Source organism: Microcaecilia unicolor, chromosome 4, assembly GCF_901765095.1.
Source record: "Microcaecilia unicolor chromosome 4, aMicUni1.1, whole genome shotgun sequence".
In the NCBI taxonomy this organism is placed as follows: domain Eukaryota; kingdom Metazoa; phylum Chordata; class Amphibia; order Gymnophiona; family Siphonopidae; genus Microcaecilia; species Microcaecilia unicolor.
This window is the reverse complement of record NC_044034.1, coordinates 295,295,378-295,321,651: the sequence shown is the minus strand read 5'-3', so window position 1 is coordinate 295,321,651 and position 26,274 is coordinate 295,295,378.

The following is a 26,274-nucleotide window of genomic DNA, read 5'->3' as shown; positions in this document are numbered from 1 at the left end:
TTTAAGAATAGCTTTAAATCTTAAAAGCGAGAGTTTGTTTCGTAGGTGCAAAGGGATATTATCCATAGGGTGGGTGAAATGACTTGAGAATGCAATGTTTCTTGCAAGATGTGAGCGCACCTGAAGAAATGAAGGTACTACTAAAATTTGCTATTGGGAGGAACATAAAGTACATATTGAAGAATAAGGATGAGCTGTTTGAATAGGAAGAGTGGAAGCCCCTCTGAAGGGACACCACCTTGTAGTAGTGGAGGGGCTTCTGTGTTTCAATGACTCAGAAGGCTATGCTGAAGGGTTACCCATATCAGACAGGCCTCTGAGGAGAAACCAGACAAAGAGTGTCCCAAACTGGGAGAGTGGTAAGATGACGACCTGAAGTTCGTATGCCCAGCGGCCCAGCTGCCCTCTGAAGTTTCATATTCTTTACGTAAATTTCCTCTCTGCAATTGCAGTTACCTAAACTGAGAGGAAGGGGATAACCGGCGGTCAGCCGCCGATGGCCAGCGTTTTGTCCCCTGAGCAGCAAGTGCGGGACTGGTGCATGACGAACTGCCCACAGATGAAAGGGTTGGCGAGTTCTTTGATTAGCACCGATGAAGGAGCGTCGACACTCTTGGACCTGGAAAAAACAACTCCATCGCTCCCGAATTATTCAACCACCATGTGCAAAGGAGTGGAGGAGTGAGTTAGAGGCATATGCTGAAATGGAGGACGTTTACAGCAGAACCTGAATTGGCAGAACCACTCCTAAACATCTAAGAGAAATCAACTTGGAGTTTTTGGCTCCAGTGGAGGTTACATTGAATACCATCTGGAAGGCACTTCAGGACCTAACGGTGGCAGTAAATAATTTTGTTTCAGATATAATTTTGTTAGAGAGTTACATGGACAATTTAACTGAACCCTTTGAGAGTGAAAAATTGATATAACAAATGATTCTACACGAGCAAGAAGTGGTTATGATTTTGAAAATGATAATAGACCAGAAACTTTGAATAATAAAATGAATATTATTATAGACTAGTAAAAAAGCCCCGTTTCTGATGCAAATGAAACGGGGGCTAGCAATGTTTTCTTCTGTGTGCATGTGGGAGTGTGTGTGTCCCTGCCCTCTGGCCTCTCTCCCCTCCCCCCTCTGAGTCCTTCACTGTTACAGAGCCAGCGATTTGATTTCGTACTCTGCTGTTTTCCTTCACTGACTGTGTTACAGAGAGGGCGGGGCAGACACTCATAGGGAAACCGGATATCTCGCCCCCTTCACACTTCTGGCTGGAGGCTTCATAGAACGTTGGTTTTGCCTTTTATATAGAGATGATTAATATCGAGATTATTGTTTTTCCCAGAGTTCCGGGTATGACTACTAAAGTTTTCCTCAGAAATATTTCCTCAATTATTACTTTAAAAGGAGTGAAGCCTGTGAAAACTGGGATTACTTTAATCAGTGGAATTTGAATTAGAGACTTAAGTATATGTATTGTTAACTTCTGGTTTTTAAAAGAGAAAGAATGTCATCAGATGTATTATTTCTAACTAATATTGGACAATAAGTATGTTTTCAATGAAATGATTTGACTATACACCGTATTGGCCTTGAAGAAGCCAACCAGATGATCAATGTGGAATAATGAATTAGACGAGTAATATCTGGGGATAATCAGGCTAATACCACTTTTTTTTCTGTTTACTGTTTAATTGATCTCCTTGTCTTGTTTCACTCTCCCTATTTAGTGGTCTAAGGAAGAGAATAGAATTACCTGACTGAAATAATTCCTATATATTACTTTCTCTGTATTTCCGGCAAGTTGTTTTATCGCTTGTAAAAATTTAAATGGTTATAAATAAAAAATTAAAACAAGGAAGAGTGGGAGACCAAAATGAAGAATTCGGTAAGTGGTAACAATAATCTTAAAAAGAATTCGGTATTGGATGGGCAGCCAGAATTCTGCTTGAGGAGGGGAGACACTATCAAACCTTTTGGCACTGTGTATCAATTTAACCACTGTGTTTTGAACCAACTGTAGTCTACGCAATTGGTATAATGGTAGACAATGAAGGGCAGAATTGCAATAATTAAGGCATGTAATTACCATGGATTGAATGAGAAGGCAGAGGGAGGATTTATCAAAGAAAGATCTTACAAGGGTTATTTGGCGAAGTACAAAAAATGATTTCTTGACAATCGAAGAAATGTGGGATTTGAAGCTAAGACGATTACTCCTGTGCCCCTTATCCCCCGACATACAGTTGATCCCCCAGTTCCACATCCCCTTTGATATACTTCTTGACCCCCTTTTGAAATCCCACCCTCCCACCCCAATCACCCCACCCAGGCATTTACTGATGGTCTCCCTGGTGAGTAGTGGGAGCAGGAGCAAACCTCAGATTTTCCTGCCCCAGCAACTCAGTCTCAAAATGACCTTAGACCTATATTTTGGGGCAGCAGCACTTAGAGATTGTTTCTGCTCCCCACTGCTAACTAGAGTCTCCCCCTCAGTAGATGTCAGGGAGGGGTTATTGGTGAGGTGGAGATGTTGAGTGGTATGCCAAAAGTGATTGGAAGGGTATTCCAAATGGAGATGAAGGTGTAAGGGTATTGGAGTATATAGAAAGGGGATTGAGGGTGGTGGTGGTGGTGGTGGTGGTGGTGGGGGGGGGGTTATATGTCAAAGAGGATAGGGCTGGGAGAATTGGAGGTATCTCAATGGGGGATCAGGGGAAGGTGGAGTATTTTTGTATAGAACACTAACCTCCTAAAGTTACTCCCAGGAAACATTGGGATGTACGTTAATGGCCTGATGCTCCTGGGGAGGAAAGATTACAGCTGCTCTTTAGTTGGTTATCTTTCCATGAATAGCAGTTTGTGAATTTTTAACACAAGCTGTGTTATTAATTTTGCATAATTAATCTTGCATAATTTTGCATGCTTTGTAGCTCATTATTATTTAAACATGTTCCAATTCAAAAATCCACATTAAGCTGCATTGTAGGCAAATTAATTTCATTATTGTCAAACAGTGCTCGTTAATTGGTAAATAATGCACATTATGGCCATACCACAGCTTTGTAAATAGAGCCAAAAGTTTGAAAGACAGAACTTTGTGTAACTCCTAGGAGGTAAAATGTAACAAAAGGTGACTGGATCATAAAGGACATGCAGGCTGAGCCAGTCCTGGGCTTTCCCTATGGCAGCTTGTAATTCAGTTTCTTTCTCTGCTCAATGGACATTCCCTGTTCTGCCATTCTTGAAGAAATCAGAAGTGGCACATCCAGCCCCTTATAACCTAGAGTTATTCTGATGACAGCACTGGATGGTGTCTGCCAAAGTAACTTAGATATTCCAGTGCTGTTCTGGGCAGATGAATAATGATTTCCTGTGTTCTCCCCCTCTCCCTCACTACCCCCTGCCATCGTCCTTTATAACTAGAGAAAGCAGATGGTTTTATATCTGAAGATGACCACAAACACAGAGGGGAGTATCAGTAAAAAAGATTTACTAGATCTGTAAAGGACAGGACATCCCCCAAACACCATCTTAGGGTGGAGCTAATGTGTGAGACTTTGAGAACACACTGTTCTGTCTCTGATGTAGAACACTTATCTGGAATTATATCTAATTCATAATCAGAAATACCAAGGTCATTAGTGAGTCCAGGCAATAACAGGTCAAAAGCAAGAGTGATAGCTTACTGCCATTTCTTCATCAAATTCTGATTCAGAAAGGGAAAGGGAAATGGGTCTTGCAGTGGCGTACCTAGGGTAGTTGACACCCGGGACCGGTCATTTTTTAACCCCCCCCCCCCCCAAATCCAGTACTAGGCATACCGAGAATACAAAACATTCAGGACCTATAGAGCGATTCTATCATACCATAAGCAGTAATTTGTACGAGTCACACAAGGAAAACGAAAGCATCTTAAACACTACAGTGAGCACTAGAACATCAATTCACCTATTGTAAAATGAAAACAGACAGATTAGTACAGATCATCGATCCTGCAGTCAATGCCAACCGAAAGCCCTGTCATTTTCACAAACACAGATACACCCTAATCCACTATAGAATAAGTAATCTATTTAGACAAAAATTAAACTGAACCCCCGATGCCAGACTCTGCATACATTGCAACACCACAGAAACAGAAACTGTCCCTTAGTTCTGTGCAAAATATAAAGACAGCAGATGTAAATTTGAAAAAACTAACAACAATCACCACTTTACAAATTAACAAATAGAAATAAAACAAATACAGAAAATAAAATAATACCATTTTATTGGACTAATACATTTAGCTTCCAGAGGCCAAAATCTCCTTCCTCAGGTCAATACAGTATAGTGCTGTTACATTATCCTATCCTGACCTGAGGAAGGGGGTTTTGTTCTCTGAAAGTTAAGTCAAAATGTATTAAAATTAGTCCAATAAAAAGATTACCTTATTTACATGTTCTATTTATAAACATTTATTAACACAGCTACAATACTATATCCTAAAGCAAAATAATTAAAATATATATTTATAGTTTGTTGTCTCTGGTTTCTGCTTTCCTCATCTTCTTTTCACTGTCTTCCTTCCATCCAGCGTCTTCGCTCTCTCTCTGCCATCCAGTGTCTGCCCTCTCTAATGTCCCTTCCATCCAGTGTCTGCCCTCTCTCTCTGCCCCTTCCATCCACTGTCTGCCCTCTCTCTCCCTTCCATTCATCCACATCTGCCCTCTATTTCTGCCCCTTCCATCCACCATCTGCCCCAGTCTGCCATCTCTCTCTTCCCCTTCCATCAACATCTGCCCTCTCTCTCCCTTCCATCCACATCTGCCCTCTATCTCTGCCCCTTCCATCCACCATTTGCCCCAGTCTGCCCTCTTTCTCTCTCCCCCTTCCACCCACCATCTGCCCTTTCTCTCTGCCCCTTCAATCCGTCTGCCCTCCCTCTCCCATCCATCCAAGGTCTGCCCTCCCTCACGCTCCCCACTTCCATCCAGGGTCTGTCCCCTCTCTCTCTGCCCCCTCTTTTCAGCCCCCTTATTCCACCTGCCCCTAGTTCCAGCCCCAGCCCACATCTCCCACCTGCCCCCCTTTTCAGCCCCACTATCCCACCAGTCCCCAGCCCTTTTCTCCCATCAGTCCCCAGCCAGTTCTCCCTGTCCCCTTTAAAGCCCCCAGTTTCAGCCCCTGCCCTGTTTCAGCCCCTGCCCCGTTTTAGCCCCCAGTTCCAGTACTAGCCCCCTTATCCCAAATACCCTCCTTTTCAGCCCCCAGTTCCAGCTCCCTTCATCCACCACATGCCTTGCATCCCCCCTTTTCAGCCCCAGACCCATTCTCCCACCTGCCCCAGGCATGGACCCATTTTCTCTCCTGCCCCCTTGTCAGACCCCAGTTCCAGCTTCAGACCCCTTCTCCCATCTGAGCACTCCCCTCCCCAATCCCCTTCTCCCCTCTGAGCTCCCCCACCCTCCCCAATCCCCTTCTCCCCTATGACCACCCCTACCCTCCCCAATACCCTTCTTCCCTCTGAGCACCCTCACCCTCCCCAATCCCCTTCTCCCCTATGACCACCCCTACCCTCCCCAATCCCCTTCTCCCCTCTGAGCTCCCCCACCCTCCCCAATCCCCTTCTCCCCTATGAGCACCCCCATAGATGAATAGATGAGAGAGAGCATGGATGGAGAGCATGTATGCAATATAGCACAAAGAAAGAAGGGACAGGGAAATGGGACTTGATATACCGCCTTTCTGAGGTTTTTGCAACTACATTCAAAGCGGTTTACATATATTCAGGTATTTTGTACCAGGGGCAATGGAGGGTTAAATGACTTGCCCAGAGTCACAAGGAGCTGCAATGGGAATCGAACTCAGTTCCCCAGGATCAAATTCCACTGCACTAACCACTAGGCTACTCCTTGGGATTTGATATGCTGCCTTTCTGTGGTTATAATCAAAGCAGTTTACATATTCTATACAAGCACTTATTTTGCACCTGGGGTGATGAAGGGTTAAGTGATTTGCCCAGAGTCACAGGGAGCTGCAATGGGAATTGAACCCAGTACACTGTAGTTCAGCCTCCACTGCTTACTATTTATGTGTGATGTGGAAAGAGTCACTTGCCCTCTCATTCTATGCACACATGCAGATACACACACATAAGTGCACATGAACCTAATGATACTGCAGGCCATGGATGAGCTGGGTGGAGACCAGGAGGCTGCAGCTCTGCAGAAACCACCTGGGTTGGGGAATAACCAGCAAAGCTACTGGGATGTTTGGGCACCAACCATACCTGTTTTGCTGGCTGCCTGGATTGTTACAAAGCATAGGGGCAGGCAGGAGAAATGAGTGCTGGATTAAATGAGATCTCATTTACCCTGAATGGCAGAGAATCAAAAGGGAACACACAATTCTACTGTATAGAGTGTGCCAAAGGTTAGACACCAGGATTCAGCATGCTATGCACTAGTTCTATAATGGCATCTGGGGCTTAGATTCCATTATACACTGTGTTTAAAAAAAAAAGTATTAATATAGAAACAAATATTTTCCAGAGAAGGGAAAATGGAGTATTGTGTTCAGTACTGGTCTCCGTATCTCAAAAAAGATATAGTAGAATTGGAAAAGGTACAGCGAAGGGCGACGAAAATGATAGTGGGGATGGGACGACTTTCCTATGAAGAGAGGCTGAGAAGGCTAGGGCTTTTCAGCTTGGAGAAGAGACGGCTGAGGGGAGATATGATAGAAGTGTATAAAATAATGAGTGGAATGGATCGGGTGGATGTGAAGCGACTGTTCACGCTATCCAAAAATACTAGGACTAGAGGGCATGAGTTGAAGCTACAGTGTGGTAAATTTAAAACGAATCGGAGAAAATTTTTCTTCACCCAACGTGTAATTAGACTCTGGAATTCGTTGCCGGAGAACGTGGTACGGGCGGTTAGCTTGACGGAGTTTAAAAAGGGGTTAGATAGATTCCTAAAGGACAAGTCCGTAGACCGCTATTAAATGGACTTGGAAAAATTCCGCATTTTTAGGTATAACTTGTCTGGAATGTTTTTACGTTTGGGGAGCGTGCCAGGTGCCCTTGACCTGGATTGGCCACTGTCGGTGACAGGATGCTGGGCTAGATGGACCTTTGGTCTTTCCCAGTATGGCACTACTTATGTACTTATGACATGAATTGAGGTTGCGGGGTGGTAGACTTAAGAGTAATGTCAGAAAATTCTTTTTTCACAGAGAGGGTGACTGATGCCTGGAATGCCCTCCCAAGGGAGGTGGCAAAATTCAAGGTGACGTGGGTTTAAAAACACAGAGGATCTATCCTCAGTAGAAAATGAATGGTATAAAAAACAAGGCTTAAAGGTTTGCATATGTGTTTGCATGTCAAGTGGTGCTTAGATGGCAACTCTGGCTGTATCAACTAAGGCCAGTGCTGGGCAGGCTTGTACAGTCTGAGTGCTGCATATAGCAATCTGGTTTAGGATGAGCTGTAGAAAGCTTTGATGGAAACTCCAGTAATTTGGAACGTGAGCACATTGACAGGCCGACTTTTACAGTCTGAGTTCCGCAAATGACAAGATGGATTCAAATAGGCTTTGTCGGCAACTCCTGTAGTTGGAACATAAGGATACAGCCAGATGGACTTCTACAGTCTGTGTCCCTGAAACAACAAAGAAAGACCATGATCAAGTATATAATATCACAGTCATTGTGGATTCAGTCTATAACTAAAAATGAATGAGACTATTGGGCAAACTGGATGGACCGTTCAGGTCTTTATCTGCTGTCATGGACTATGTTACTAGCAGGCTTATTTTTGAAAGAGAAGGATGCCCATCTTTCAACACAAATCGGAAGATGGGCTTCCTTCTCCAAGGGTCAACCAAATCGGCATAATCGAAAGCCGATTTTGGGCGTCCCCAATTGCTTTCTGTCGCAGGGATGACCAAAGTTCCCAGGGGCGTGTCAGAGGCATAGTGAAGGCGGGACTTGGGCGTGCCTAACACACGGGTGTCCTCGACCCATAATCGAAAAAAGAAGGGCATCCCTGACGAGCACTTGGACAACTTGGTCCTTTTTTTGTTACGACCAAGCCACAAAAAGGTGCCCAAACTGACCAGATGACCACCGAAGGGAATCGGGGATGACCTCCCCTTACTCCCCCAGTGGTCACTATCCCCCTCCCACCCTCAAAACAATTATTAAAAGATATTTTTTGCGAGCCTCAAATTTCATACTTAGGTCCATCGCAGCAGTATGCAGGTCCCTGGAGCAGTTGTAGTGAGTGCAGTGCATTTCAGACAGGCAGACCCAGGCCCATCCCCCCCTACCTTTTACACTTGTGGTGGTAAATGTGAGCCCTCCAAAATCCACCAGAAACCCACTGTACCCACATCTAGGTGCCCCCCTTCACCCATAAGGGCTATAGTAGTGGTGTACAGTTGTGGGTAGTGGGGTTTGGGGGGGCTCAGCGCACACAGTAAGGGAGCTATGCACCTGGGAGCAATTTCTGAAGTCCACTGCAGTGCCCCCTAGGGTGCCCGGTTGGTGTCCTGGCATGTGAGGGGGACTAGTGCACTATGAATGCTGCCTCCTCCCACGACCAAAGGGCTTGCATTTGGTTGTTTCTGAGATGGGCGTCCTCAGTTTCCATTAGTCTAAGGATGACCATCTCTAATGTCGACCTAAATTTCCAGATTTGGGCGTCCCCGACCTTATTATTGAAACGAAAGATGGACGTCCATCTTGTTTCAATAATACAGGTTTCCCTGCCCCTTCACGGGGATGTCCTGCGAGGACGTCCTCAGAGAAACTTGGGCATCCCTCCAGCTTATTTTTGAAAGAGAAGGCCGGCCATCTTCCGACACAAATCGTGATAGTGAAGCAGCACCCCCCCCCCCCCCCCACTGGCAGGACTGTAGGTGGAGGACTCCCGCTCAGCTTAAAGGAAACAACGACATCATGTCAATAGGAGCTATAAATTCATGCACCTAAATGTGGCACATTAGCATGTAAAACGTAAGCTACACCACTCATGCACCTTCCCCGGTGAACGCCCCCTTGCACTTTTGTGCTACAATTATCGAATACCACTTAGCACCTAGCTAGCACTTATGCACATAACTGTTACAGGTACACAAATAAGTGCTAGTATGAGCACTAAGTGGTATTACATCATTTTAGCGCACAACTTGGCTTTAGCATGCAAATACAAGGAGCGTTCACAGGGGGAGATGAATGGGTGGGGCCTGGGCCTAGTATTCTATAACCTATGTGCACAATGGGTGCCTGCTTTAGGTGCCAAGTTATATAATGAATGGGAAACTCTCTTGGATATGGAGTGATATCCTACAAGTGTTCAAGCTTCTATGACTGGCAGCTGGGAAATATCCTCGGATTAAATTTATTTATTTATTTATTGTACATTTATACCCCACGTTTTCCCCCTGTAGTGCAGGCTCAAACTGGCTTACAATGCATTAAATAAATACAAATACAAGAAAATTAATTAGAATAGAAGGAACAGGGAAGAAGAAAATAGGGAAGGAGAGGAGAGTCTAAAATGGTCCGTAGGTACGTTGATAGAAAGGACTGCAGGCAATACGTTGAATCCGTGGAGTTGACTGAACAGGCGACCAGATACACCAGGTTGATCTCACACGAAGTTGCTCCTCGACCGTCCACTCCTGCTCCCAGAGCTATCGGTGCAATGACCCATTCATTCGCAGACATCCTCAACGGGAACAGAGTGGGAGTTAACCAGACAAGCCAAGCAGGCCGGTATCGCAGCTTGAGTCGGCAGGGCAGCAGGTTCCAGGAGGGCCCAACGGTGCAGCTGCAATGACCAACGGCCTTAGTAATGTGGACAATTGTACATCATACACCGAGGTGCATGCGCACACACGCAGTGCTGCGTACATATGCATTTATAGAGTACATGCAATACAAGTAAATGCATACACTTGTACATGCAAATACATATATACACAGACACACACATTGTTCTGTGTGTGTGCAGCAGCCTCTTTCCTACCTGATGTCATGCTGTAAATGTTAAAGGGTCCCAGAGGGGGCAATTAAAATACACTATCACAAGTCAAACAGCAAAAGAGTTTAAGTTGTAATTAGTGATCTGAAGCAATAAGTGATCCCAGAGAGACATCAGTGTAGCTCAGCCTGGCTCTTCCTTTCTAGAGCAGAACAAAGCCTTGATTTTTTTTTTCTATAGGAAATGTGACAGCAGCTTGGCATAAAACCCAGAAGATGGAGGCACAAGATGAAAAAGGTAGATTCCTGCTGCTGACAGTGCTGTTTTACTTAATTTTTGCTCACTCAACCACCCCAGAACTCAAGCACACCAATGATACTCATCCTATTTATTCAAAGACCTCAAGCCTCAAGTCACTTCATCACAGGAGTTAGGCATGGCAGTGAGGTCTAACTTACCCCTTGTATCAGTGGTTCCCAACATTTCTTTTTCTTTTTTAATTTTATTGAATACCAGACAACCAAAATTCAATCATTTCTTCAGAGACCAATGAGCATGTTACCATTGTTCCTGTTCTTTTCCACTTTTAGTTCTCTAAGAGGGGCATAATCGAACGCGAACGCCCATTTGTAAAAACGTCCATCTCTGAGAACGGGTCCGTGAAGGGGCGGGCCGAACTGTATTTTCGAAAAAAATGGACGTCCATCTTTTTTTTCGAAAATACATTGAATTAGGGCGTTTTTTGAGCTGGGCGTTTTTGTTTTTTAGCGATAATTGAAACTGAAGCGTCCCAGCTCAAAAACGACCAAATCCAAGGCATTTGGTCGTGGGAGGGGCCAGCATTCGTAGTGCACTGGTCCCCCTGAGATGCCTCTATGCCAGCCTCAAATATCATACCTAGCTCCATGACAGTAGTATGCAGGTCCCCAGAGCAATTTTACTTTAGTTGGTGCTGCGCGGGACCCATGCAGAGAGGAAAAATCGGAAGAAAAAAAAATAAGCAAACAAGTGCAGTCAGGGACGTCCAAATTAAAAGATAGTAAAAGGGGGAATTGAACCAGCAACCTTTTGATTACAAGCTCAGTGCTCTAGCCAGTGCACCACTGATTAGACGTCTTTCCTTTCCATTAAGTCTCTCCAAGTTTCTGTCAGCCAATCACAGCTCATTTAGCTGACATCTGTGTCAGCTAAACAGCAGTGATTGGCTGACAGAAACTTGGAGGGACTTAATGGAAAGGGAAGGACACCTAAGCACCTGAATAATGTGGCTCACTGGCTAGAGCACTGAGCTTATAATTAGAAGGTTGCTGGTTCGATTTCCCCCTTTTACTATCCTGGTAATTTAGACGTCCCTGACTGCACTTGCTTGTTTTTTTTTTTTTTCTTCCGATTTTTCCTCTCTGCATGGGTCCCGCACAGCACTAACTAAACTAAAATTACTTCGGGGACCTGCATACTGCTGTCATGGAGCTGGGGATGACATTTGAGGCTGGCTTACAAGTTGGAAAAAAAGTGTTTAACATTCGTTTTTTTTTTTGGTGGGAGGGGGTTAGTGACCACTGGGGGAGTCAGGGGAGGTCATCCCCGGTTCCCTCCGGTGGTCATCTGGTGATTTAGGGCACTTTTTTGGGACCTGTTCGTGAAAAAAACGGGTCCAACAAAAGTGACCTAAATTCTCTCTGAAAACGCCTTTCTTTTTTCCATTATCGGCCGAGCACGCACATCTCTGCTCAGCCGATAACCACGCCTCAGTCCCGCCTTCACCACGCCTCCGACACGCCCCTGTCAACTTTATGCGTTCCCGCGACGGAGTGCAGTTGGAAACGCCCAAAATCGGCTTTCGATTATACCGATTTGGGCACCCACAAGAGAAAGACGTCCATCTCCCGATTTAGGTCGGAATTTGGGCGTTTTTCTCTTTCGAAAATAAGCCTCTAAATCTCATTGCCCTATTCCCCCCCAGACACTTCTCAGTTCTTCCTTCTCCCTGTATCCCACATCAGTGCCTACTGACCTGAATGCTGTTCCTATTAAACATACATCCATCTATTAAGAACATAAGAACAAATAGTCATACTGGGTCAGATTAATGGTCAATCTAGCCCAGTATCCTGCTTCCAGAAGTGGCCAATCCACGTCACAAGCACCTGTCAGAAACCCAATTAGTAGCATCATTCCATGAAACCAATCCTGGGGAAAGCAGTGGCTTCCAACATGTACATCTCAATAACAGATTATGGACTTTTCCTCCAGGAACTTGTCCAAACCTTTTTTTAAACCCAGATACGCTAACTGCTGTTACCACATCCTCCGGCAACAAGTTCCAGAGCTTAACTATTATTTGAGCAATTATTTGTTTTAAAAGTTTTTCCATGTAGCTCCCTTGAGTGTCCACTGGTCTTTGTACTTTTTGAAAGAGAGAAAAATTGATTCACTTTTACCTATTCTACACCACTCAGGATTTTGTAGACCTCAATCATATCCCCCCTTAGCTGTCTATTTTCCAAGCCGAAGAGCTCTAATCTCTTTAGCTTTTCCTCATATGGGAGGAGTTCCATCCCCTTTATCATTTTAGTCGCTCTTCTTTGAACCTTTTCTAATTCCGCTATATCGTTTTTGAGATACGGTGACCAGAATTGAACTCAATAATCAAGGTGAGGTCACACCGTGGAGAGATACAGAGGCATTATAATATTCTTGGTCTTATTTTACATCCCTTTCCTAATAATTCATAGCATCCTGTTTGCTTTTTTGGCTGCCACCGCACACTGGGCAGAAGATCTCAGTGCATTGCCTACAATGACACCCAGATTTATTTTCTTGAGTGCTGACTCCTGAGGTGGACCCTAGCATCAGGTAACTGATTTGGATTTTTCTTCCCAATGTGCATCACTTTGTATTTGTTCACATTACATTTCATTTGCCATTTGGATACCCAGTCTTCCAGTTTCCTAAGGTCTTCCTGCAATTTTTCAAAAGCTCCGATAACCAATTCCTAATCCACAGAAAGATGCCTCCTATCCTATGGCTTTTCAATTTTCTCAAGAGTCTCTCATGAGGAAGTTTGTCAAAGGCTTTCTGAAAATCTAGATACACTACATCAACCGGCTCACCTTTATCCACAAGTTTATTCATGCTGTCAAAGAAATGAAGCAAATTGGTGAGGCAAGACTTCTCTTGGCTGATTATTCCAACGTGATGCATTAAGGAAGTAAATATCAAACATTCAAATCTTTAAGTAGGGGTGACTACTGCCATTCAATGCTATCACAGCTATTATTCTGGATAACCATGAGCTTCTTCATAGAAAACATCATCCACAGCCTATTACATCATTGAAGCATGCCTGGGGAGTCCAGTTGCTTCCAGTTTACAGCAATTTCACATCTGGCTATGACTAAACAATCAATATTGTCTATACGACTAATGTTTTTCTCAAACATATGCTTGTATATGCAGGTTTGCACAAGAATGGTCTATTTTAAACCCAACATGTCTATATCATTTTGGGTCTATAATGGAAGATCAGTGGCGTTCCTAGAGTGGCTGACACCCGGGGCGGATCGCCGATGCGCCCCCTCCTGGGTGCAGCGCCCCCCACCCCACCCCCAGTGAAAGGACACCCCTCCCCGCAAAAGGACACACCTCCCCCCCCCAGCCAAAGGACACCCCCGGGTGCATTTTTACCTGCTGGGGGGGGGGGGGTGCCTGTTCCAGGGCAGAGGGAGCACGGAACGAGCGGAGCAGACAGGCGTGCGGCACCCCCCCAGTGGCATGCACCCGGGGCGGACCGCACCCACCGCCCCCCCTAGGAACGCCACTATGGAAGATTGATTTTAAAGTTTTACAATTGTTTCTAAAGGCTCTTGGTGCTTCTTTTTGTGTTTTGGACTTTGTTCTGTACTTTAGACCCTCTCTGTGTTGTTTCATATGACTAAACAAAAAAATATTCATTTACATTCCCTGACAATCAGATTCATGAAACACACCCAACAAAAATATCTTAGGGACCCAATCCAACTCAATGTTAGTACTGACTTAAGTTCTTAATTTTTTGCCAAAACTCTATATGGTCAAAATTCAGCCAATGGCCTTGGCATTTCTTTAAATGCTGATAGATCTGAATATTTAGTGCTGGGCCATATATCCATGTCATTGGTGGTACCCGAAAATTATTTGGGCATGTCCGATATTCAGTGCTGTGCCTGCATAGATAAGTAGGCAATTAGGACTGCTTTTTGTGTGATCTAGCTTGCCCATTTATCTATGTGAGCACCAGCACTGAATATTACTGGTACCTGCATAACTCCCAGCTCCTCCCCTACTCTTCCCCTGGACCACCCCAGCATTAACCAGAGAGAGCCATAGCAGTCAAAGTCAATATTCAGCTGGACTGTCCATTTAAGCTTCACTGAATATTGGTTCCGAGACTACTCAGTGCGGATTAAGCAGGCAGGAACACTGCCACCAGATGTGAAAAAAAGGGACCTTCCTGTCCACACTCTCCCTAGCATGTACTGGAAGATCCTGGAAACATTGGTGTTAGATAGCTTTCATTTCATTTTCATTTTATAAATTTATAGCTGGCCTATTGGTGTGGTTCTCAACTATACATACATTATTATTATTAACATTTGTATAGCGCTACCAGATGAACGTAGCGCTGAACACCTGATACAAAGAGACAGTCCCTGCTCAAAAGAGCTAACAATCTAAATAATTCAGACAGACAAGACAGTTACAGGTGAGGGAAGGGACAAGGGGAGGGCAATTGTGGCTAGGAGCTAAAAGCAGCAGTGAAAAGGTGGGTTTTCAGCATAGATTTGAAAACAGGTAGAGATGGAGCTAGATGTATAGGTCCAGGAAGTCTATATGTATAAATATATGTATAAATCACAAACTTCTTTCATACATTAAAATTTAAACTAAAGGAAAGAAATGTACCATTAATTTTCTCCTAAAAGTCAGAAGGTCTTGTTTAGAATGTAATTCAGTAGCTAAGGTATTCCAAATACTGACAAACTGTGAGATCACATGAGAACAAGTAAACACTTCACGAACCACAGAAATTGTAGGTAATACGGCAACTCATATTGGTTAGATTGTAAACTGTGAGAGGGCTCATCATACTAAATCAAAGAAGTTAATTCTGTCACTTCAATGCCATGTAAAAATTCTAAATACTAAATATAAACTTTAGAACTATAGACAACCAATGCAGTTATTTTAAAACTGGTATATTTTGATCAGACTTTTTCTTTCCCCTAATAATACATCGGCTGCATTTTGTACCAACTAGAAAGGCCTTATTACTATATCAGGAAGGCCAAAACACAGAATGTTGCAGTAGTCAAGATGAGGCAAAATTAAAGAGGCATATTTTCAAAGCACTTTGGGAGGCTAAGTTCCATAGGTTTCTATGGAACTTTGGGAGGCTAAGTGCTTTGAAAATGAGCCTAATAGACTGTACTGCCCTTGCTATAGAACTATACTTTTCAAGCAATAAAGGAGACTGACCTCAGGGGGTCTTTTACAAAAGGTTAGCTCGAGTTATCTACAGTAGGTCCCATTTTATTCCTATGAGCCATGCTGCAGATAAGCACATAAGCACCGCCAAACTGGGAAAAGACCAACGGTCCATCAAGCCCAGCACCCCGTCTCCGACAGCAGCCAATCCAGGCCCCAAGAACCCTGCAACCCCCCCCCCCCCCCTAAAAAAATATTTTAAAAATAATGTTCAATGGACTTTTCCCTCAGGAATCTGTCCAAACCCTCCTTAAACTCCGTAAGGCCAGCTGCTGTCACTACATTCTCTGGCAACGAGTTCTAGAGTCCAACTATACTCTGAGTAAAGAAAAACTTTCTCCTATTTGTTTTAAATCTACCATATTCTAGCTTCATCTTGTGTCCCCTGGTTCTATTGTTGTTTGAAAGTGTAAACAAACACTTCACATCTGTCCGCTCTACTCTGCTCATTATCTTGTAGACTTCTATCATATCACCCCTCAGCCGCCTTTTCTCCAAGCTGAAGAGCCCTAACCTTCTTAGCCTTTCCTCATAGGGAAGTCGTTCCATCCCTTTTATCATTTTCTTCGCCCTCTGCACCTTCTCCAATTCCTTTGTATCTTTTTTGAGATGTGGCGACCAGAATTGGACACAATATTCGAGGTGCGGTCGCACCATGGAGTGATACAATGGCATTATAACATCCTTGTGTTTGTTTTCCTTTCCTAATAATATTCAACATTCTGTGCGCTTTCTTAGCCGCCGCAGCACACTGGGCAGAAGTTTTCAACGTCTTATCAACAATGACTCCCAGATCCCTTTCTAGGTCTGTGACTCTAACGTAGAACCTTGCATGACATAGCTATAATTCAGGTTCCTCTTACCCACATGCATCACTTTGCACTTGTCAACATTGAACTTCATCTGCCACTTGGACGCCCAATCTCCCAGTCTTGCGAGGTCCTCCTGTAATCTTTCACACTCCTCCTGCGACTTGACGACCCTGAATAACTTTGTGTCATCTGTGAATTTAATTACCTCACTAGTTACTCCCATCTCTAGGTCATTTATAAATATGTTAAAAAGCAGCAGTCCCAGCACAGACCCCCTGAGGAACCCCACTAACTACCCTTCTCCATTGAGAATACTGACCATTCAATCCTACTCTCTTGCTTCCTATCTTTCAACCAGCTCTTAATCCATAGTAATACCCTACCTTCGATCCCATGACTCTCCAGTTTCCTCTGGAGTCTTTCATGAGGCACTTTGTCAAACACCTTCTGAAAATCCAGATACACAATATCCACCGGCTCCCCATTGTCCACATGTTTGTTCACCCCCTCAAAAAAAATGCAGTAGATTGGTGAGGCAAGACTTCCCTTCACTAAATCCGTGCTGACTTTGTCTCATCAGCCCATGTTTTTGTATGTGCTCTGTAATTTTATTCTTAATAATAGCCTCTACCATTTTGCCCGGTACCGATGTCAGACTCACCGGTCTATAATTTCCTGGATCTCCTCTGGAACCTTTTTTAAAAATCGGCGTAACATTGGCTACCCTCCAGTCTTCCAGATAATCAAACTAACCTTTAGTAAAAGACCCCCTGAATGTGTTTAGCCATATCAAAAATAGCCAGTCATTTTTCTTCTGTTGATTCCCAATCTTTCATGTAGTTGAATTTCAGAAACTCCAATCTCATAAAGATATCATATAATTTAGGTATGGCTTTCTCAAAGACAGCCTCTAGCCATATCTCAAACAAGTTATATAATCTATTTTTCAAATGTGTTCCTTTTTCCCTAAGTAATACTGCACTTGAAGGATCTGGAAGAAGTCAGGGTCTGAGAGCTGGAACTCAGTTTGTTGCTGTCTAAAGATTAGCATTCTGTTGTCCTGAATGAACTGGTAAAAAATGAATGAATCTCCCTGTGTGCCCCCTCTCCCCCACCCCATCATACCATGGCTAAAGTCTAATTTGAACCTAATCAGGAATAGTAGAGGAAAATCCTGTTGCATCAAATTCAGTCTTCCCACCTTGAACAACAAATATAATACATGCTTTGTGAATGAATTGTAAAAATGTTATGGTTTAAGAGACTCCTGGGGAAGGCAGGACAAACGTTGATTAATGCTGAACATTATGGATCCTGTGATGGGGAGCAAGGATGGCTTTGAGTTCATATAAGATTTTTTTTTCCACTTTGTATTATTTTTGTTTGATGTAGGTGGTTTTGTTTTTAATTGTTGCAAAATGTTTAGAATATTTTTGCATTGTATTTTGAGTTTGTTTTTTTTATAATTTTTGATTATCCTGTATTGTGCACTGCCTAGACTCCTTTGTTATATATAGAGTGGGTTGTAAATATGAATTTAAATACATATGGACATAAGTGAATAGTTAAATATTTTGAGTAGGGAAGTGAAGGACTTCCTGCAGAGAAATTTTCTTATTATATGAGTGAGGGAATTCATAAAGCACTGGGGGTGAAGGTTCCTAGGGACTCACAGAAGCTTTATGAGGTAAAATTACTTTGTTAATTTATTTTTAAAAATATTATTACAAGATTTTAAGAAAAATATTCAACAATATCAGAGTGAAAGATAGGAAATGGAACAAAAAGATCACATTGAATTAAAAAATTAAAAACAAGACATTTCCAATGACGCCATGAGGGTGAGCAGACGCTGATCTTATCTGCTCTGTTCATGCCCTGATTTTTGTGATTTACCTGATAAAAATCTTGCTCCATGTGTTTCCTAAGTCCTCCTTAGTCAGCAGTGTCTGTTGTTGGAGTTGCAGACGTTTCTTATGGCCACTAGGCCAGTGAGAAAAGATTGAGAACATACCAAACAGGGAGAGGCCAAGATGATAGTAGTCCCATGCTGTCCCAGCCCATTGATCAGTTCTGAATGGATGGCCGAGATCATTGATGAGGTCTCGGTGGCTATGGAAGCTGTAATTGATCACAACCTCTAACAATTCTTTGATAACATAAACAGCCCATGAAAGGCTTGATAGCATGGGGCTGGAACTCAATGATACTCAGCTACGAGTTAGTACTGTGAAGGACAAGCTGGCAAATGTGGAGACTAAAGTGGTCTTTAGTGACAAGCAAATTCAGGAAGTGTTACAAAAAGTGGACAACTTAGAAAACAGGGCCCGTAGAAATACCCTACTACTACTACTACTACTTGACATTTCTAAAGCGCTACTAGGGTTACGCAGCGCTGTACAATTTAACATAGAAGGACAGTCCCTGCTCAAAGGAGCTTACAACCTAAAGGACAAATGTATAGTCAGTCAAATAGGGGCAGTCTACTCCGGCTACTGGAGTTGTGGAGAGAATCCTCGATGGAGAGTTGATTGGTTTTCTAGAAGCTTGGTTTCCTCAATCTTTATAACTGGGCCTTTCAGGGTGGAAATAGCTCACAGACTTGGCCCAAAGGGTCTAGCAGGGGTGTGACCCAAAGTGGTGATATTGAAGGTTTCAAATTATGCCCATAAGGTCAGCATTATGCAAGCACTACAATCTGGAAAAACCCTATTGTATGAAGACAAATAATACTATACTTCCAGGATTACTCTAAGGCTGTAGCTGCAAGATGCCGTGAGTTTGCGCCAGTGTCCTCTGCTATCTTTGCTAAACATGTCAAATTCACATTGCTATACCCGGTGAGATTGCAGGGTGGTTAACAACAGACAACCACAGTTTTTTGAAACAGTTGCTGCTGCTCGCTCCTTGTTGGCTACACTGGATACTCAGGATACATTGGAAACTGCCTCGGCGGCTACTTGACTGGCTTGGCTGGCAATAACTTGATTGGTTATTATTGTGTGGAAGGGCAATTTGTGTGGTTTCCACGCAGGGGCGTAGCCACGGGCGGGCCTGGATGGGCCCAGACCCAGCCACTTTTGCTCCAGGCCCACCCGCCCTAACTAGCCCCAACCCAACAACATCCCTCGCTGCTTTTGGGTCTGGTCTGGGAGTGTTGCCTGCCTGAAATTCTTCTCCTCCCCGCTGCTGCCTTGGTCCCTGCGGCATTCTTTTTTTCGCCCGTCGTCGGCAGCGCTGCGATTCACACAGGCTGCTCCGCTCCCCGCTGCAGCGTCCATCTGGCCCTACGAAAACAGGAAGTGCATCAGAGAGGGCCGGATGGACGCGGCAAGGGGGAGTGGAGCAGCCTGTGTGAATCGCAGCGCTGCCAGCGATAGGTGAAAAAAAGAATGCTGCAGGGACCGAGCAGTGGAAGACACTGCGGCTGACGCAGAAGTTCTTTGAGGAGCAGGAGGACAAGTTGATGTAATAAATGTTTGTGAAGGGAGAGGAGAGATTCAGACAAAGGATCGCAAAGGTAAAGAACTGCATGGAGGGGAGGGGATGAAAGAGGTGTTGCACATGGGGGAGGGAGGAAGAGATGCTGCATGGGGTGTAGGTAAGAAAAAAGGCTTTATTTGGGATGGGAGGGAGAGAGAGGTAGGGTGGGAGGGAGAGTTGCTGCACAGGGGGGTAAGGAGTGAGGGAGAAAGTTGGGCATGGGATGGGAGGGAGAGATGCTACATGGGTTGGGGGAGACAATTGTTGGAGGTGGGGTGGGAGGAAGAGCTGCTGCAGGGGATGGAGAGAGAGGAAGAGATGCTGCACAGGGGGGTAGAGGTGAGAGAGGGAGAAATGTTGGACATGAGGGTGGAGGTGGAGGGGGAGGGAGAGATGCATGGGGAGAGAGGGAGAAATGCTGGATGTGGAGTGGGAGGGAGGGAGAGATGCAGAAGAAGAGAGAGGGGGAGAGAGAGAGAGAAATGTTGGACATAAAAGTAGGAGAGAGGGAGAGATGCTGTATGGGGAAGAAGAAGGAAGAACGAGAGAGATGTTGGACCAAGGGCACAAGGAAGGGAGACAGTGAGAGTGATGTGGACAGTAGGAGAGAGGGAGGAAGAAAGAGAGGTTGAACATGGGGGTGGATGAGAGGGAGGGAGAGATATGCACTTGAGGGGGGAGATTGTGGATCCAGGGACAGAAAGGAATGAGGGAGAGATGCTGGACAGTAGGAGGGAGGGAAAAGAGGAAGAAATACTGGACCACAAGGGAAGAGGGCCGGAAGATGCTGGGGATGTGTAGAGGGGACAGGGAGATATCAGGCTACAAGGGTGGGGATGGGAGAAAGAGGGAGCAGGCACTGGGCTAGAAGGTTTGAGGGAGAAAGATGTTGCAAATGATGAAACTATTTGGCAGAGGCCAAGGGGGGGAGGGTGACAAGGAAACAAATGAGAGGAGGATAGTGATTATGGGAGGGGGGTTAGAAATATGGTAATGGAGAGTTTATTAAAGATGAAAGGAAATGGAAGGCTGGGGGAAGGAGTGAGATGAGGAATGGCACAGCTAGTGGGTGAGAGAAGGAGATGGAAATTAATAGGTAGCTGAAAAGTAAAAAGGAGAAGGATGAGAAAGGGTGAAATTTGAGTGAACAGAGAGGCAATAAAGAAACAAAAGAGAGAGGAAAAAGCTAAAAAGGAAATATCAATATATCAAAGGTAGGTGTAGTGAAGGAACGGAATAAGACAGGAGAGAGGAGAAAAAACAAATGGACAGCAGCCGCTTGAAGGAAAATTAGCAGAAGACAGACAGGAAAAGAGATACTGGAACCAACATAATGGAAAAGTAAAATGTCCAGACAACAAAGGTACAAAAAAGCATTTTATTTTGAATCTATTAAATGTAGTATGTTAGCTTTGGGAAATGTGCATAGTGCATATATGTTTTTTGTTTCTCCAGTGTTGCAGTACATGCCAAGTTTAACTTCTTGGGGTTCCCAGTTCTATTTTTGTAATCCCTTGTTTTGTATTTGGTGAGGGTCTGTTGATATGATAGTAATGGCAGGTGTGGAGATTAGAGGGCAGGCAGGGATCGGGAGGGCCCCCTCTTTTATTTTCTGACCTGGGCCCCAGCATGTCTAACTCCAGCTCTGACCCTTGCTATATCTGGAGGGGATATTCAAGCATGGCCAGCTGAGGACCTCCTTCAAAGGCAGTCAGAATTCCCTTCTACCAAGCTCTATAGAGTGCAGCACCATCCTTGAGTCATTGACAACTACGCATGCGTAGGGTGCCGACATCGGTGGCTCAGGAATGTTGCTGCTGCCTGCCAAACTTGGTAAAATGGAATTCTGGCCACCTTCAGAGGAAGTCTTCCGCCAGCAGAGCTTGGGGATCCTCATGAGCTAAAGTACTTATATTTTGAGTTGTAAAGTGCTGGGGGAGGGGTGAAATGTGGGGGTGACGTGGGAGTAGGGCAGGGGCAGAAAAAAATGTTGTGCCCATCCAATTTGTGCTCAGGCCCACCCAAAATTGGCTGTCTGGCTACGCCACTGTTTCCACGGCTTGAATGTAAAGATTTGTGCGCTGAAGTTACACAATATTCCTGGCTGACTGTTCAAGTTTTACTCATTCCAAACGACTAGGGGACACTCGAGGAAGTTACATGGAAATACGTTTAAAACAAATAGGAGGAAATATTTTTTCACTCAACAAATAGTTAAGCTCTGGAACTCTTTGCCAGAGGAGGTGATAGCAGCGGTTAGCGTATCTAGCTTTAAAAAATGTTTGGACAAATTCCTGGAAGAAAAATCCATAGTCTGCTATTGAGACAGACATAGGAAGCAACTGCTTGTCCTGGGATTTGTAGTATGGAGTGTTGCCATGATTTGGGTTTCTGCCAGGTACAATTTGTGACCTGGCTTGGCCACTGTTTGGAAAACAGGATACTGGGCTAGATGGAACATTGGTCTGACCCAGTATGGCTACTCTTATGCTCTTAAGCCATTATTAAAATGGACTTAGGAAAAATCCACTTCTTATTTCTAGGATAAGCAGCATAAAATGTTTTGTACTGTTTTGGGATCTTGCCAGGAACTTGTAACCTGGATTGGCCACTGTTAAAAACAGGATGCTGGGCTTGATGGACCTTTGGTCTCTCCCAGTATAGCAATACTTATGTACTCATAATCTTGATACATTTTGATATCCAGGGTACCGAACTAGTATTATTGAATCTCTATACATCTAATGTGTTTAATATGACATTTTTTCAACAGTTAATGAAGCTCTGCGCATCCTATCTTCATTTATCATTAATGGTAGTTGGAGATTTTAATTCTGTTTTAGATCTGCAAATGGACTACATGGGTTGAGTCAGTCCTGGTGACCATAGGTCGACTCGAGGATTGAGTCATTTTTGTAAAGTTTTAGACCTAGTACATTCATGGAGAGTATTGCATCCATTAGCTCATGCACATCCCTCCATTTCGTTTACTGATCTTATGCTGGTGACCTCTTTGCTGTTTCCCATGGTTCTGTGAGTGGAGATTGGACTCCCTGGTTTGTCGGATCATGCAATTGTATGACTGGAACTTTGGGGGTTTCAAGTTGAGCCTCTATCTAAATCCTGGCATTTTCCAAATCACTTGTATTGGGATGAAACTTATAGGCAACATATTATGTAGGCTTATGTAGAAGATAAGGCTTATGCTTTGGATCCTGTACTGCTCTGGGAAGTGGCTAAGGCAGTTTAAAGGAGAGAAACGATAGCATATGTAGTGGGAAAACAGAGAGAGGCTGCTAGAGAGTTACTATATTTACAAAATCAAATAGATAAATACAAGAAGCAATGGCTGTCCACTGGAAACTTAGTTGATACCCTTTTGGCAGCTAGAGTGGCTTTAAAAGTCAAAGTACATGAGAATACTATGCAATCGTATAAGTATTACAAATATAGATCACACAGGGAAACTTTGCCCATCTGGTCTATCCATGGACTGGTCTCCATTTCTGTAAAGGTACATTATTCAAAACGCAACTGGTCACTGATAGGGAAAGGATAACTAACCTTTTTTCTCAATATTTTAAAACTCTTTATCAAAAGCAAAATGTTTCTCTAGAGGATATTGATTCCTACATAACTAAACTCTGGTTGCCATCTGTCTCTGAGGGGGATCTGCAGTCTTTGCATACTCCAATAACTGCAGTGGAAATTAGGCAGGTTATTAAACAAGCCTGATTCTCTAAAGCACCAGGCCTGGATGGAATGACTGCCGACTTTTATAAGATTCTGCAGAACCATATTTCATCGCAGCTTGCAGAGTATATTGAGAGGGTTTTTCCGAATGGAGCACCTCCCCCCCTTATGCTAACCATTCCTTAATAGTGGTGCTGCCAAAGCTGGGTAGGAATCCAGTCTTATTAGATTCCTATAGACCTATTTCTCTTATTAATATTGAATTAAAATTGATTGCTACAAAACTAGCCATTAGATTTGCCAAGCTGTTGCCTTTGATCATCCACACTGATCAGGTGGGTTTTGGGCAAAGGCGGCAAGCAGTGTGGAATGTCCGCCGGGTTATAGATGCTATGGAACATAGTGCTACTCATACAATCTCTGCCCTTTTAGTTAGTTTAGATGCTCACAAAGCATTTGATTGTGTAAATTGGGATTTTTTGTTTCAATTGCTGGATAAATACAGTTTGGGGGTTACTATTTAGATATGATCTGAATTTTATATACTAATCCCCTAACGGCAGTTTTAGTCAATGGTCAAAAATCTGAGTTCTTTTCCTTGGGATGGGGTATGAGACCGGTGTCCCTTGTCCCCCCCCCCCCCCCTTTTATTTATTCTTTCTGTGGAGCCATTGCTTGTTGCTTTAAGGGAGGCAGCTTCAATCCAGGGTTTGGCAATTGGGACTGAGGAAGTTCGCTGTATGGTTTTTGCTGATGATATGCTGTTATTGTTAGTGAACCCAAAACAGTCATTGGTGAGTGCTTTATCTCTTTTATTTATTTATGACATTTGTATCCCACATTATCTTGAACAAGCTCAGGTTCAATGTGGCTTACATTCAAGAAAAACGTCAAAAATATGATACAGTCACATAATTATAACATTTAACATATTAGGAATAATTGTGTGTTTCTCATGAAGCTAGGCTAGAGTACTGGTTATGTTGAAACATATAGGAGATGGCAAAATTAGTTAATCTTTTACAGAATCTCAGATAATCTTCTAAGTACCTTAATTGCTTGGGTAGAGAATTCCAAAGTTTGGTACTCCAATATGTGAAGCCTGCGACAAGGATCGATTTGTAAGAAAGACCTTTGCAGTTTGGCTAATGGAGTGTGAGGTATTCTCCAGATGTTTTTGCCGTATTATGTAAAGGTAAATCAATTAGTTGTTGCATGTAGGATGATGATCCTGGCATTTTTGGGAAGCCAGTAAAGTTTTAACAAGAGAGGGGAAGCCTTCTCAAAATGAGAAGCACTGCATAAAAGATGGGCAGCGGTATTTTGTGCTGAATAACTTGTATATTGTTGGCTATATTGGTTTATATTGCCAGTGACTATCTGGCTTCTTTACATGTACTCCAAATAGAACTTTTAAAGGTGTTTGTGGAATACAAGGATATTTGTGATGTAAAGTCAGTGCCAGCTCCAGCGAGACACGAGGCACTAGCACTCAATGAACGGCCAATAAGCAGAGCATAGGTCTCCAGGATGGGCTGGAGTGGCACTAAAGTTGAGTCCCGACAACCTTGATGCCTCAGCATCATGGGGAGACTGGCACATCAGCACTGCTTCTACAGAGGCAGAGTGGTCCTTACACAATGACGCTTCTCAAATACCAGTGAGGCTGGTATCCTGGAGCTCCTGGCACCATGCCTTGAGGTGGACTGATGCTTATACTTCTTCGCCTTTGCTTGATGGCTAGCATCAGAGTACTTTGTTGCTGACAAGGACAAAGCGGAATCCATGCGAGTCCTCAGTGTTGGGTCTGATGATACTCAACCTGAGCGGGTGTTACTGGCACCTGACATCGAGGCAGGAGACCACCTCCATGCCAATGTGTCTCCATTGTCTGGTGCAGCTCTAGAAGCCATGGGGACTGATGTCTTTGAACTGTGTCCAAATGCAGAAAACTCAGAGAACAATGACAGGACTTAAAATAAGGGCCCAGACAAGTTAGGCACACATGGTTCTAGAACAGTCTGTGCACCGCTTGAATCCATTAGAAGGATTCTGTGACATGACAGGGAAAATAGCTGCAGCAAAATGAAATGACTCGATTGCAAGGAAAAAAAGGCTTAAAAAAAATAAAAAGATGCTCAGGCCTAAGGGGGCTATCAGCCATGGGAAAACTAAAAAAAGAAAACAAAAAAGCACCTTAAGAGCCGGAAATATGTCATTATAGGCATGCATCTGGATTGAGCTTAAATTTAGATAAGTCTGAAGCTATACTTATAAGTGCCTATAGTTGTGAAGATTGGATTGACCTTTCTGCTTAAAAAGGTGGAACATAAATGAAAATATTTGAGGATATATTTGACTGCATCTGTGGCCAGAGCTTGTTCTGAAAATGTCACTAATTTACTGAATTCATCCCAGGATGTCCTGACATTGTGGATGTCTTTACCATTGAGTTTGAGAAGCCAAATAGTGCTGTTCAAGATGGTGCTGTTTCCTAAGTGGTTATGGAGCTCATTTTCAAAAGACAAAAATGTCCAAAAAGCTGGCATAAATCTGCATTTGGATGTTTTTCTCACAAAAGCGTCCAAATTGGTATTTTCAAAACCAATTTTTAGATGTTTTTCTATGAAGTCCATTAGAAGTGTGTTCAAATCACAAGGGGGCATGTCAGGGGTGTGTTAAGGGCAGGATCTGGGCATTCCTAACACTTGGACATTTTTCAGCTATAACGGAACTAAACAAAACCGTTTTGAGCTAGAACTGTTTTTATAATGAATAAGGTACAAAAA